The sequence below is a fragment of the Aythya ferina genome, assembly GCF_964211825.1.
Source record: "Aythya ferina genome assembly, chromosome: 12".
Taxonomy (NCBI): domain Eukaryota; kingdom Metazoa; phylum Chordata; class Aves; order Anseriformes; family Anatidae; genus Aythya; species Aythya ferina.
In genome coordinates, this window is record NC_140308.1 from 8895446 (window position 1) to 8909681 (window position 14236).

The following is a 14236-nucleotide window of genomic DNA, read 5'->3' on the forward strand; positions in this document are numbered from 1 at the left end:
GAGAATAGGGAACAGTTACCTTTCACACACAGCTGGAAATAAAGATTACAGTAAATACCTGATCTGCAGGTAAGTATGATTCAACAGCTGGGACACATCTATGTTTGTGTGACCATATCGCAATGCAAGGTCAAATACTGGTATTGCAAAGAAGGGGCAACACTCAGGATCTCATAATAGCTTTAAGAGACAGTGTTTTCACAGAATCACAGAATTTTCTAGGTTGGAAGAGACCTCAAGGTCATCGAGTCCAACCTCCAACCTAACGCTAACAGCCCTCCACTAAACCATATCCCTAAGCTCTACATCTAAACGTCTTTTGAAGACTTCCAAGGATGGTGACTCCACCACTTCCCTGGGCAGCCTGTTCCAGTGCCTCACAACCCTTTCAGTGAAGAAGTTCTTCCTAACATCTAGCCTAAAACTCCCCTGGCTCAACTTAAACCCATTCCCCCTCGTCCTGTCACCAGGCACGTGGGAGAACAGGCCAACCCCCACCTCGCTACAGCCTCCCTTGAGGTACCTATAAAGAGCGATAAGGTCGCCCCTGATCCTCCTCTTCTCCAGGCTGAACAAGCCCAGCTCCCTCAGCCGCTCCTCGTAGGACTTGTTCTCCAGGCCCCTCACCAGCTTTGTCGCCCTTCTCTGCACCCGCTCAAGCACTTCCATGTCCTTCTTGTCCTTCTTTTGTTGCTATTCTAATAAATGGTTATAAAAGCATGTATTTTTATGGCCAGTTTCATCACTCATCTCATTTGTCTCATACTTCCTTACTGATGTGAAAGAATTGTATATCCTACTATAAACAGTAGGAAAGATCAATATGGAGTCTGAAAAATCCCAAAAGCTTCACTTTGTGTAATACTTCTGTACAAGAAATTTAGCAAGCTGCATCTGAGCTTTTGACAAGATTTTAGCCTGCTTTTATCCTTACATACCTATTTCTATTAGTGGATAATCTGAAAATGTATTGATTGAACCCTTTCACAATACAAATGGACAGAAGTTGTTATAACAGGGGAAGTGCTTTGAATGGAGACAGCAACTGTGCTTCGTAAACAACCAAACTGAAGCCAGGCAGTCACCTTTCTTGAGGATGAAAGTCCCACATACGATAGTGGCAGCAAGCCTCAATCCTGTTTCAGTTCATGTGTGCTCTCTCCCCTATAAACCACTGACATTTATCATCAGCTGAATTTAAACCGCCCTTGTTATCAGACAGTCATAATGTCTTTGAAAGGCTTTCTTTGCTGCTCCGTGTTGCCACCCCCACACACCTCCCAGTTCAGACGTGAAGCTGCTGCACCTCACCAGCAGCCCCATGCCTGGCTTGCGTGAGCACTGGCCTGTGGCTGGGAGTGCTGCTTCCCAATTGCTCACACCAAACAAAAAGCCATTTTTTCCCTTTACTAACCCAGACTTCTAACAGAATTCATTTAAATTACTTTGTAAAATGTAATCAGCTTGGTAATAGGTCACTTAAAGAAATATGATTCTGCTTTCAGGTTCTCTTTCCATTATGCTAATGCCAGACTAAGGTCCATGAATATTGTTAGACCACACTTTTATTTCTGCAACACTGTGCAGTAGGGCGTTAAAGAAAGTGTCAGTTAATACTGTGAATGTGGGGAAGTTACAAAACTAAAAATGCACTTTTAATAATATAATAATAATCAAAATGCCGGTCATGACTCTAGACTACAAGAAGTTATTAGAGCAGCATCAAACTGCTCACCAAAGCTTTACTTTTTTCTTCTCTCTGCTCCTGGTGGCTTGATTTATTTTTATTATTTTTTTTTTATTTTTAAATGGACCTGAAATTTCTTCTCAAGTTTGCTTTTAAGAAATTGAACTTAGTTATGCTCCAGGTCTCCAAATAAGTAACACTCAAATTACCGAAAAAAAAAGTTATCCATTAACTTCAAATTCTCACTGACAAACGTAGTCCATTTCTTCTTCAAATAAAACATTTGCTTAAACTTCCTATCTATATATCGCAATCTGACAGTGACGCAACAATTCTGCGAGCATAGGTTGACTCCCATCCAGGGCTACTTCAGGAAGATGCAGTTGTTCAGTCACTTATGTTTATGTCATGGTTATTAACTTATAAAAAAGATAAGCACTAGGAAACAGCTTCAATTGAGGGAAGCCCACTAATGTTTCTAACATTATTGAATTATCAAAAACTGGGAGACATGCCGACATAAGAAACATGTCTCCAAATCAAATGTGCCTATTTTGTTCATTATACACAGGTATCTGGAGTCCCAAAGAAGGTCAGAATAGCCTAATGAATTGTGATGTATTCTTCTGGGATTTAACTACTCAGAAGTAGTAAAAATATCAATTAATATTTTCAGGGCTGATTGTATGTGCTGTCCCTTTGCTCCCTTACTGGCCTAGAGCAATCTGAAGACAAGATGAAATTCCCAAGTTAGGAAGAGGGATGGAACATATTAATAATAAGGTCAAGATTAGAACAGGAAGAAAGTAGTGCACAGAGAGCTTGAAAATAAAAATTAAAAAAAAAACAACAAACAAACACAACCACACCACAAATCAACCACCATTATTTATTGAAGAGAACAACTGACCACTGAGATAAGGTTACAGAACTCTGATTTGCTGCATAAGATGCTGAATTGTAAAGAGGTACACAAAGATTTAAGTCTCTTATAAGTTATCAAGATATCAAGAAAGAAAATTATACAGGCAGTCTGTGGCATCTTAAAAATTTCTCTTGGAGACAGAAATATATTTAAATAGAATGGCACCAGCTGTATCCTAATGTGACAAAGTGAGAAGTTGAAACAGGAAAAAAAAAAAAAAAAAAAAAAAGTAAAAAAGCAAGTCAACTTCACATTTAGTTTGACTGCAACAGTTTCTAAACTAAATGCATACAGAGAGGGGATGAAGCCCCTGGGTAAGTTCAGATTTCAGAGTAAGTATTCTTACTACATCTTATGAAGGAGCTCATCTCCCAGAAGAGAGACCTACCCCAGAAACTTGATAGCTGCCTGCTGTGTCTTCCCAGAGAGTTCTCCAGCATGGAGGTCTTCAGAACATGCCCTCCCTTTCAGCTGCACGATTCAGCAACAAACCGAAACACACAGCACTCAGACAGTCTTTGATGGTCTATTGAGCTGAATGCCTGGAAAACTGCTGCTGTTCAGGTTATATTCTATGACTAAAACGGCCCACGCATACAACCTACAAGCAACCCTCCCGATCAAGACCAATATTCTGACTTCAGTGCATCAGAAGAACATGAAAAATGTTGTATGTCACTGTCACCTGCTATACTCCTACCAGCCGGAGCTGATTTTGTCTGCTTTCGTTATTCCAGACTGAGAAAACACTAACTTAGGGGTACACCAAAAAACAAACAAACAAACAAAAAAAAAAAAAAAAAAAAACCACAACAGTGCTGTGTATCAAAAATTGATACAGCATGCTGGTTTTTTGAGCATCCACAGAACCATAAAAATAACTAATGAATGACACTACTGAAAAAGACCACGCCTTGTGCACTGCAAGTCATTCATTCTTGCTTGAAAAAAACACCAAGTGATTGTTTGAGGCCAGACAAGGTGGGTGTAACAAACACTCCAGTTCCACCCCAGCAGCACACCAGCTCCTGAGACTGGTGGTCTTATCTGGAACCTGCCTTCTTCCCTTGGAGATAATGAGTCATCTGATTTTGATGGAGTACACGAATGTGTCAGTCTTCTGAAAAAAATTAAAAAGTATACCCACAAATGCTTTAGCCTGGCTTCTGCAAGTTCTCAGGGGTGCTTCCTATACTACACCTGTAGAGACCAACACTTCTAGGAAGGACATGAAAACTACTTCCCCCCCACCCCCACCCCCGAGTTATCATGATCTCTAACGAGGACTCATCAAGCAATGAATCTACTAAACATATAATCAAGGCAATCTCCTATAATAAAATCCCAGAAGACAAACATACTAGCCAGACTATTAAAAATAAATTTTGCTTGGGCTCCCTTTCATAACTGCTGATTTGCTTATATGATAAACTCTTCCTTGTCAACAACACTGAGAACCAATTATAAACACGACCACTAAATGTTTCACCCCAATACAGAATCACAGAATCACAGAATTTTCTAGGTTGGAAGAGACCTCAAGGTCATCGAGTCCAACCTCTGACCTAACGCTAACAGCCCTCCACTAAACCATATCCCTAAGCTCTACATCTAAACGTCTTTTGAAGACTTCCAAGGATGGTGACTCCACCACTTCCCTGGGCAGCCTGTTCCAATGTCTAACAACCCTTTCAGTGAAGAAGTTCTTCCTAACATCTAGCCTAAAACTCCCCTGGCTCAACTTAAGCCCATTCCCCCTCGTCCTGTCACCAGGCACGTGGGAGAACAGGCCAACCCCCACCTCGCTACAGCCTCCCTTGAGGTACCTATAGAGAGCGATAAGGTCGCCCCTGAGCCTCCTTTTCTCCAGGCTGAACAAGCCCAGCTCCCTCAGCCGCTCCTCGTAGGACTTGTTCTCCAGGCCCCTCACCAGCTTCGTCGCCCTTCTCTGCACCCGCTCAAGCACCTCGATGTCCTTCTTGTAGCGAGGGGCCCAAAACTGAACACAGTACTCGAGGTGCGGCCTCACCAGAGCTGAGTACAGGGGGATGATCACCTCCCTAGCCCTGCTGGTCACACCGTTCCTGATACAAGCCAGGATGCCGTTGGCCTTCTTGGCCACCTGAGCACACTGCTGGCTCATATTCAGCCGACTGTCCACCATCACTCCCAGGTCCTTCTCTGCCTGGCAGCTTTCCAACCATTCCTCTCCCAGCCTGTAGCTCTGCTTGGGGTTATTGCGCCCCAGGTGCAGGACCCGGCACTTGGCCTTGTTAAACTTCATGCAGTTGACCTCAGCCCATCGGTCCAGCCTATCCAGATCCTCCTGCAGAGCTTTCCTACCCTCAAGCAATACTTAGCAATTATTTTTTAAGCCACCCCATAAATTTGCAGTTGTCCATGCAGATGGACGGATCATGCCAAGTTGTCTCCAAGATAAAGTGGCAGAACAGATAGCAAAGACTCCATGTGTTGTTGTTGTTTTGAGAAAATTACTAAAACTCTTATTATGCAATTAAAGAGTAATTGATATTACAAAGATGCAAAGAGGAGTAAAAGGGTAGCTTTAGGTTAGAGACACTGATTCATTGACAGAAGAGTGTTCCTCTGCAAGTGTTTGAAAATTTTCATGGTACTACATTTCCTGAAGAACATATGGGGGTTTTTACAGGTTATTTATTTTAAATGAATTTACTGTTTATAGATATGGTCTGACAGGTTTCTGACAATAGTCCTTCAGCTTAATACATAGTCAATAACAATCTATCTTACCAAAACATATTTTACTCTTCTCTATCCATCCTTCTAGAAATAACTGCAGTCAGATTTTGATTACAGAGAAACTTTTTTTGTCCTGAAATCTCTGGAAGCTCTCAACTAATTAGCATTTATGTAAGCCTGTCTTGTTTCTGTAAATGATTTACAGATGTGCTCTGATTGTTCTTTAGTACCTGACGTATTTCCTTCTACCCGACCATATTTAATACATGTACATAAAGACATGAAATTATATCAGAAGGAATATGACTCAGCTATCAACCTTGTCACACACTGTAACACTGAAATTTTTGCTCCATTCTGCATTGGTTAATTATGTTTTTTTCTAATGGATGTATTTTGAGACTAATGAACAAAAAAGATCTATTTTTCATGCAGCGTGACAGCAATTATCATTAGATCTAACAAACAGTTGTTAACAACAGGAGAATTAGAGGTTTATAGGATATGCTGTTTTCAAATGAGCGTCTGTTGTAGCTTTGTATTTAAAAGGTTCCTCACTTCAAAAAACATTGTAGTCATCCTTTTGAATCCATATCATTCCTTCCTATTAAAAAAATGCAGAACATTGCGGTCCTGTCTTAAGGTAGCACGCAACTTCCTGGCTAACATAGGTAGCCAAAGATCTTGGCAGATGTGACCCTTCAAAACAATGAAAGGCTTAAAAGAAACCATCCTAAAAGCAGATCTGATGGTTGTGGGCAGATGTAACATCAGCCACTGTCTCTTAATGCTGAAGGATCAATGTAGTCAGAACTAGTCAAGAAAGTCTCAAAGTCTAAAAAGATACAGGTGGAAGGAAAAAAACAACACAACAACAACAAAAAACACAACTTCTGTAGGCAAGTTGTCTTTGGCATCATAAAGAAACCATTCATATTCTTATGTACCTTGTACCTACATCCATAAAGCCCAAATGAACATTGCAAAGAACAAAAGTGTGTGTTTTTTTTTTTTTTTTTTCTTGCTGGCACCAGCACCGATATTGACAGCCTGCGAACTTGAGTTTCCCAAGGTGATGCTACGGTTGCTACCACGACTTTGGTTGCTCTACCAAGACTGTTGTTAGCAGGTCTAAAACCAATGTAAAGGCTGTAGCCAAGTCCCTAGATTCGGAACTGCTGAGCAGAATTCAAACATTTCAGACCAGAAAAATGTCCGATTTCAAATCTCCTTTAATCTATTCTACAATTCTGATCATCCAAATTACATTTGTTGCAGACTGCCAGAGATAAGTGTTTCTATACCCAATACCTGCGTTTCCAAAACCCAAAACAAAGCCTTACAGCATTTTATTTTTTTTTGAACCACAGAGGAGTGTGTTTCAGAATTACATCTTTTTTTTTTTTAAACCCAAATCTGTCATCACTACACCACCTCTGCCAAAAAAAAGTAATACAGTTTCTGTAGTGAAAATGATTTCTACAGCACAAACCTCTACTACATTTCATATAACAGTTCATAGACTCAAGATTGAAGACATCTAGGTTGAAGTATCCTGTGCTAGGTTGGTGCCACCTTACATTCAATAATTGCTGTTCTACAGGTGCACATCACGTTGGTGAAAACAGCCATATTTTGTAATGCGCATTTAACACGGTACATTTACCAAGGTATCTCCCCCCGTCTTTCTGAAACAAGAAGCCCTGACTACTAGGAAAGAATCACCAGCATTCAAAGTTGGTGACTTATGTTATGGTAACAACAGCCACAGCGCACACAGGAGCAACTATCCAGACCCAACAACAAGCAGCTATGAACACGGCTCGCTAATGAAGCTGCGTACCTGTTGTTGCCTACACAGCAACTGGAAATAACATAATCTGAAGTTATACCTACTGTCTCAAATACATATTTATGAATGAAAGTTAAAAAAATAATACATCATCAGTTTTTAAGTGGTTTTATACCAATTACTTATCCCATTAGGTTCTGGTAATTTGTAACAAGCTGTCATATCATTAACACAAGAAGTCAATAATTGCTGTCACTACATTTTCAACCCTCTGCTTACAACCTTCTCCTCTTCAGCAGGAGACACGATTAATGAAGCTTTCACGCAGGCAGTATATATGTACTTTATCTTTCTGCAAATACTAAGATCATAGTACATGTTAAATTTTCTTTACTTTGCATCCACTACAGAAAGAACCAGGATGTGTATACATGGGAAGTTATTTCATTTCACAGTATAATGGGAAAAGATAATAAGAATCAAGTGCTTGCCAAGATCCTTTTAAATTAGCATTTTCTTCATATATCTGTTTTCTGTCAAAACAAACCTTCCTTCAAAAAAAAAAAAAAAAAAAAAAAAAGCTAGCTCTCTTCACTGTAGAAATAACCTTCACAATGCAAATCAATTCACTTTTCCAACCTTGCAAACAAATGCTTCCAGAAGCAACAAATATAGCAAGAATCTTATTGCCAGCTTTCCTGCTCCTTGCAGTGAGCTGGAGGCTTCGTCTCCTACAACTCTAAATAGCTGGAACAAAACCATCAGAAACAACGCAGCTAGCCAACATCGAGTGCTTTTGAAAGCCAAGGTGGCATTGGTTTTCTAGCTCAAATCACTCAATGGTTACTTTTAAATGAACAGAAAAATTACAAAAGTCAAAGCTTCTTGTTGTTTTACTATCCCAGCAAGAAAAGGAAAGAGATTCACAGAATTTACAAAAAAAATAGAGAGCTAAATAAATACTGAGCTTTTCTTGCTACAGCACTCTGCTACTATTCTTTCAGAAGCTGAATTTATAACAGTTAGTCAGAGGCGGTTGAACTGATAGACAGGTCTGTTTTTCACAAAGCTGTTATTACTTTTTTTTTTTTTTTGGGGGGGGGGGGATATCTTTTGTTATGAAATTTAATAGATTCATTGCTCCAATGGAATAATGCACTACTTCCAATTTAAAATTCTTATAGTAAATTAATAACCTTGCCATAAACCAACCGATATCAGTGCTCTGAACAAACTTCAAGACATGACACTTCAGAACAAGTACTTTACAGATTATTTTGCTCATTAGACTAAATTCAGAGTCCTTTGTTGCAAAGGACTTAGGTGCAGAAAAAAGAACCAAGTCCATCACCGGCATGAACTACACTGTCAACACGAAGTACAAGGTGGAAACATACATGCTCATATACTACACAAACTATCTGACTACGTTTTTATGCAACAGTAAAGGTCAGCTCAAAGCCAACATAGTTCTAATAATTTCTAGTTGTTAGGTTCCTTCTTCCCTGGGTCACGTAACATTCAGAAACACTTCATACATGCAACACATTTATTAAATGCACATTATGTCTTACCACTGCAGATACCCAGCATAAGCAATTTCTATTTTAAGTTTAAAAGAGACTCTTATCATGCAGGTGCTTGTTAAATGTAGATGTTTGGAGGAAAACCTATATTTATACACCTATATTTTGTACCTGGCTTGACTGTTCTTTCTTCAGAGACCTTCTACTAAGTTTTCTTTGAAGTTTGTAAGAAATTCTCATCTTACCTGGTGTAATAAAAGAAAAATTAAACACAGAATTAGCAGTTCAAAATGTCTGAGAGCCCAAATTGTATGCATATATTTAGAGGGAGAGAAAGTTTGCAGATGCATCACGGAATCCTTTCCTAAAGCATGAATTATAGTATCTTCAATTTGAGGATTTCTGGCACAGACTTTATAAATAAATCCAATTTACATTCTAAAAGTATGTTATTAGACCATTCAAAATACCTATGACACTTCTGCAGTCATATTAATGAAATACTCATGGGACTGTGCTTTGTTACGTTGATTTCTGCAGAGAAAATCCTACATGAATGCATAACAAATACTTTCTCACACAGAAGAAATACAAAAAAGGAATGCTTATTAAATTCAGAGAGTGTTTTACTCATTTGCTTTCAAAACCATCTTCTGAACATTTGTATTTAGATCAGTAATGTTTTATATCCTGCTGTGAATAAAATCTGTATGCTATTGTTTATCCAGAGGTAATTTTCAAAAACTTTTGATCATTGTTGCAAGAGACTTTGAGTAGCCCTGACAAAAGCCTGCTGTAGGGTTGTAAGGATGGCACAGCACACTGGGAGGACAGAAGAACGGCACTGATACACTGCAAGGTTTAAATTCGACCTCAGACCTTTGTCAAAACTGAGACTTAGCTTTGCTCCTGGACAACAAGCCAAGCATACTTACAGGTCAAAAAACTGCTCAGCCTGATTCATCTTGCAAAGCACAGTAGTAAAATGTTCCCTCCCGCTAAGATCCATGAAGCAGAGCAGCAAACAGAAAGAGAAGCCCCAGCTGGTCTGCCTACACCCTGGTGCAGGTGGAGGATTTCAAACAACTCTATTTCCAAACAGAAATTGCAGCTTAATCTGATGTTTGAGGCACATGCTTACATACAACTGTAGAGGAGTGGTTACTGCTGACCACACAGATGTGAGTGAGATACAAACAAACGCTCAGCACTGGAGGACACACACAGCACTGCGTGGTGTGTTCACACACTGCTAGCCAATAAAACAAGCACGCAGTGCTTGCTCGCCACTTACCATTCTCTAAGCGGAGCACACCGGGCCCTCCAACTCCGGCTGGCAGCCAGCGTAGCTGCTGCACAAAGCCTCCTTCACAAACTGCAAGTAGACCTGGGTCAGCTGCTGGTCTAAAACTTGCTCCCTGGTCAAAATTTGGCCCTGTGTTTTCACAGAGAACTGCACATGGAAATGTGTTCATAACCTGGTTCTCATCATATTTTCTAATTGCCTTTCCCTCTCCTGGTCTAAGATGGAGACGAATATATATATATATTTTATATATATATATATATATATATATATATATATATATATATATAAAATTTATAAATATATATATTCAAGGTAATTTAGAATCACCTACATATCAGATGTCTATGTACATCTGTAGCTATCTGCTTTCTCTCTTGGGCAATTAAAAAGAAAGTAACATGATCTGTCAGGTATTGACTGTGGGTTTGTTAGAAGAAAATTAATAAATGAACGATATTTTAAACAAATTATATCACAATTAGTTAGACAATTTTGATTCCCACAGCAGGTCTGACACATATACAACAAAGGTCTGCTTTCATACTGGAGGGAGAAGTACCTTCGCCAATGTTACCAGCTTTGTGCAGACCACGTGCTGGCTTTCAATTCAAAGTATATGCAAAGAAGTTGGATGCAATGTGTTCAATTTTTAATTTAAAAAATAGCATTTCTAAACTTCTTTGCAGTGCCTACAAGAAGAATAGCACATGAAAAATTCAGTAGGCATGAAAGAAACACTGAGCATCACAAACTGTTCCCCGCCCCACCAGTTCTTTGGGGCTCCCAGCAGCGTTTCAGCAAGGGACTGTCTTCATTCCCTGCCAGACGCCCAGGATTAGCACGTCCACCTACGCATTGCACTTCACACCACAAATGCAGTGCCACAGGATTTTGTTTTGCTTTTTAGGTTTACAAAGCAAAACAGCATTAACCTTTGTACTTACCAATTAATATAATCTGATACGAAATATCCCTCAAACTCAAGCTGCCTGTTATTCTTCCCCAAACATCCACCACAGCCATACTTTTGAAGCCACCTCAGAAGATACTATGTTATGTTTGTGAGGATGTTTTTTTTTTTTTTTTGTTTTGTTTTTTTAAATATAATAACCACAATAACCATGCCTACGCAAAAAGAAGAAATTACTTTGCCAAGTAGAGGTAAAATAGTCATGTCAGAAGTTTGATAGAGAGGAACACTTAATTCTGTACACAGGGCACAGCAATAATGAAAGCCCACATTTCCTGTGCAGAATGATAGCTTCCTTTAATACAACCCAGCTCTAGTTTTTAATAGGAAACTGTAATAGTTGTTAACCTCTAGGTCATCTTACATACATAGAATCCATAAACGGCCTTCTAAAATAATAAAATCATGCCTGAACAGGATGCATACTCAACATATGCAATAGTCTGATATAAAATAAAACTTCTACTTAAAAAAAGACTTTATTACACTCTGCTATTAATTACTTAGTAAATGTATATATTTAATATTTCACTTTAGGGCAACAAAACTCAAAACCTAAGAGATCATTTGAGAGGGGCGTTTCCTTCCACTTCTTTTAGGTGAAATCTACTTATTGAAAGAAACAGATTTGCTTTTTCTTTCCTCTTTAGAACTGTTTCCCTTTTAGATATCTCATGCAGGAAGCTTGTGAAAAGTCACAGTATGTGAATTATCTTGAAAAGAGACTGTCATCTTACATTTATGGAAAAGGAATAAATCTCAAGCTTAAATAGAACTGGAATAATAACTTCCTTTATATTCTTTCAGCGTAGCCTTAACAGCAAACACAAATCATCCCAGTGATATTTAAAAAAATCAGACTGAAATAAAGGTGTATATGGTGCAGACATTTTCTAAGTAGAGAGACTTGCACTGTTCTGTGAAAATGTGATTAACTGAGTTCAACAAGTGAGCAAAGAGTCAGTTAAATAAATACAGCTTTCCCTCCAAGTAATACTTGCTCAACTAGACTATTTACTCCATGTCTGAAGTTGCTATTTTTATGCCCCCAGGGATCGATGTGACCATGACGGGGTGAAGGCACTAGCCTTGCAGCACAAGCACAGCAAGTAGGGGTCCAGAATAATTCAGGGCTTGACATCTATTAAGGATGCCTTTATAAGAAACACCATATTAAGCACTTCTCCAAGCCTACACCAAAAGGAATCCAATGGGCAGAACACTGCTTCATTGCTGTCCAGGACAGAACTACGCTTAACTTTGTGGAGTCAGTGCCGAAGGACGGACCCTTTACAAGTGTCCATGGCTTTTGAAGAATCAGGGCTCCCAAGGCTTCTTCAAGCACGAAAAACTCCAGGACAGGCTAAGTACTGAGCGAGTGACACCACTATGGATCAGTACTTTCTGCTGCTTTTCCAGAAAAACACTGTTACTGCAGTTTAGGAAGCACAACAATTACAGAGCAAATACTTGTTTTGACACTGCTGTCAGGAGCAAATCTTCATCACCGGGAAACCAAAGAGTTTTACCATAAACAAAAACAGAAATGATCGGATATCTGCTCGCCAGTGAGGTCTCCCTGGTCCCTTGGGCTGAGCATGGCCTCTGGACAGGTCTCCTGTCACTGGTCATTGGGGATAAAAGGGAGACAACACGAACTCTCTCAACTGATGTCTCTTTTGTAGTCATACTAGCAAGACTTTTGGCCCTTATAACGTTAGAGCTGTTGCTTCCAAAATAACGTAGCTATTGCAGATACAAAAGAATTGACAAATAGTTGCTAAATGAACTTGATTCAACACTTTATAATACTGCAGTAAGGGCTGAACAAAAAATAAACCGAATGCTCATTCTGGAGTGCTGTTTAGTACCACAAGCTCTTTCTGATATACACATAACCAAAAGTCACCAGGTAACTTAAAAAATATGCCATCCTCAAGTCATCCTACAGTAATGGGATTTTACATACAGCACAAATTCTTTAAAATGCCATTTTTAAAGTATTTTCAAGTGAACACTTACTGCCACTTTAAAGATTACACATGGAAGTGTTCTCACTCAGTGATTTCCCATGCACAGAGAGAATTTGCATTGCTTCAGGTGATTTCCACTTTGAAGAACTTTTAAATCACAGAGGAGCTGTCCCTTACAAAGATTTTTACATCTTTGGGTAACTGCTTTCCCTTTGAGAGTTCTCTTGTTATTGTGTAATTCCCCTTTTGAAGATTTGCATATTGATGAAGAAGCGCCTTTGAAGATTTCCACATTGCTGGGATGGAAGCAACTCTTTGAAAAAATGTTCACATCATGGAAGATCTACCTTCAGAATAGTGTGCATCAACAGGGTATTACCCTCCTGACAAAAAGTTTCATTGCTGTATTAATTCAGCAAGATAACTTTTCTGTTTTTGCACATAAATCTCTCACTTTGTAAAGCTCTTGGAAAATACATTATAAATAGCATAGCTCTTTTTGTCTCCAAAAGTTACAACCAGAATTATCAAATAGGAAGCAAAGCTGACAAAAAACTCACAAACTTTTACATGCAAAAACAAGTAACCCATCTTTCACAACTGCATTGCAAGATAGGAAACATCTCATGAGAAAGACAGAAGCCCAACCACCTGTTGGTGTTACATAGGTTAGGAACCTGAGCGTTTGTGCTCTGGTCCTTCAGGACATCAGCATCCATCACATCTGTTCAAGGCTGCCTTAAAATCACGAAGTTTTATCTATATATATACCTTTTACTTATGCAAACTCATTCTATAACCATCAGATTTTAGCATAAACGCAACAAAATAATTGATCAGCTTGACTGAATAAATAGCACCTGAAACACTGCTTACATGATATTCTATATTTCTAGTTGAGCCTGAGTATCCGCTTCCACAATGAAGGACAGAAGAAACACATTTTTCAGTACTTCAAAATTTAGCTAATATTCTACGCATAGTAGTTAGATATGCCAGTTAGTTTTACATGCAGGCAAATAGAACATTTCCTCATTTAAGAAACTTATTTTTTCCTTTTAACTGTTGAAGAATTCTGAAGCATTCATTTAGGAAAGCCTAACAAAATTCCCAAGAAACTACAAAAAGATCAATTCTTCCCACAAAGAACATTGTGGTACAATGTGAATGCATTATACAGTATCAAGTTGGTGATGCTTGAAATAAAGCAAGTCAAGGTAGCAACAGGAGAATCCTCTGAAGAACATTTCATGATGTCAGAAAAGCCCAGCTGATGTCAGAGGGTCATAATTTCAAAGCCTTCTAAAAAAAGTTGAGGTTTTCATTACAACAA

At 38.9% G+C, this 14236-nt stretch overlaps 1 protein-coding gene across 10 annotated transcripts in view; it reads right to left on the reverse strand.

Moving 5' to 3' along the window:
- The window catches only part of CDH11 (cadherin 11), a 464760-nt gene that overhangs the window by 255046 nt on the left and 195478 nt on the right, over nucleotides 1-14236 (reverse strand). Inside the window, exon 3 of one of the 10 annotated variants that reach the window (XM_084533750.1) lies at nucleotides 8823-8896. The exons of the other annotated variants lie outside the window; for them this stretch is intronic. The gene's annotated coding sequence lies outside the window, so the exon portion shown is untranslated. The remainder of the gene's footprint in view (nucleotides 1-8822; nucleotides 8897-14236) is intronic. 10 annotated transcript variants of the gene reach the window in all.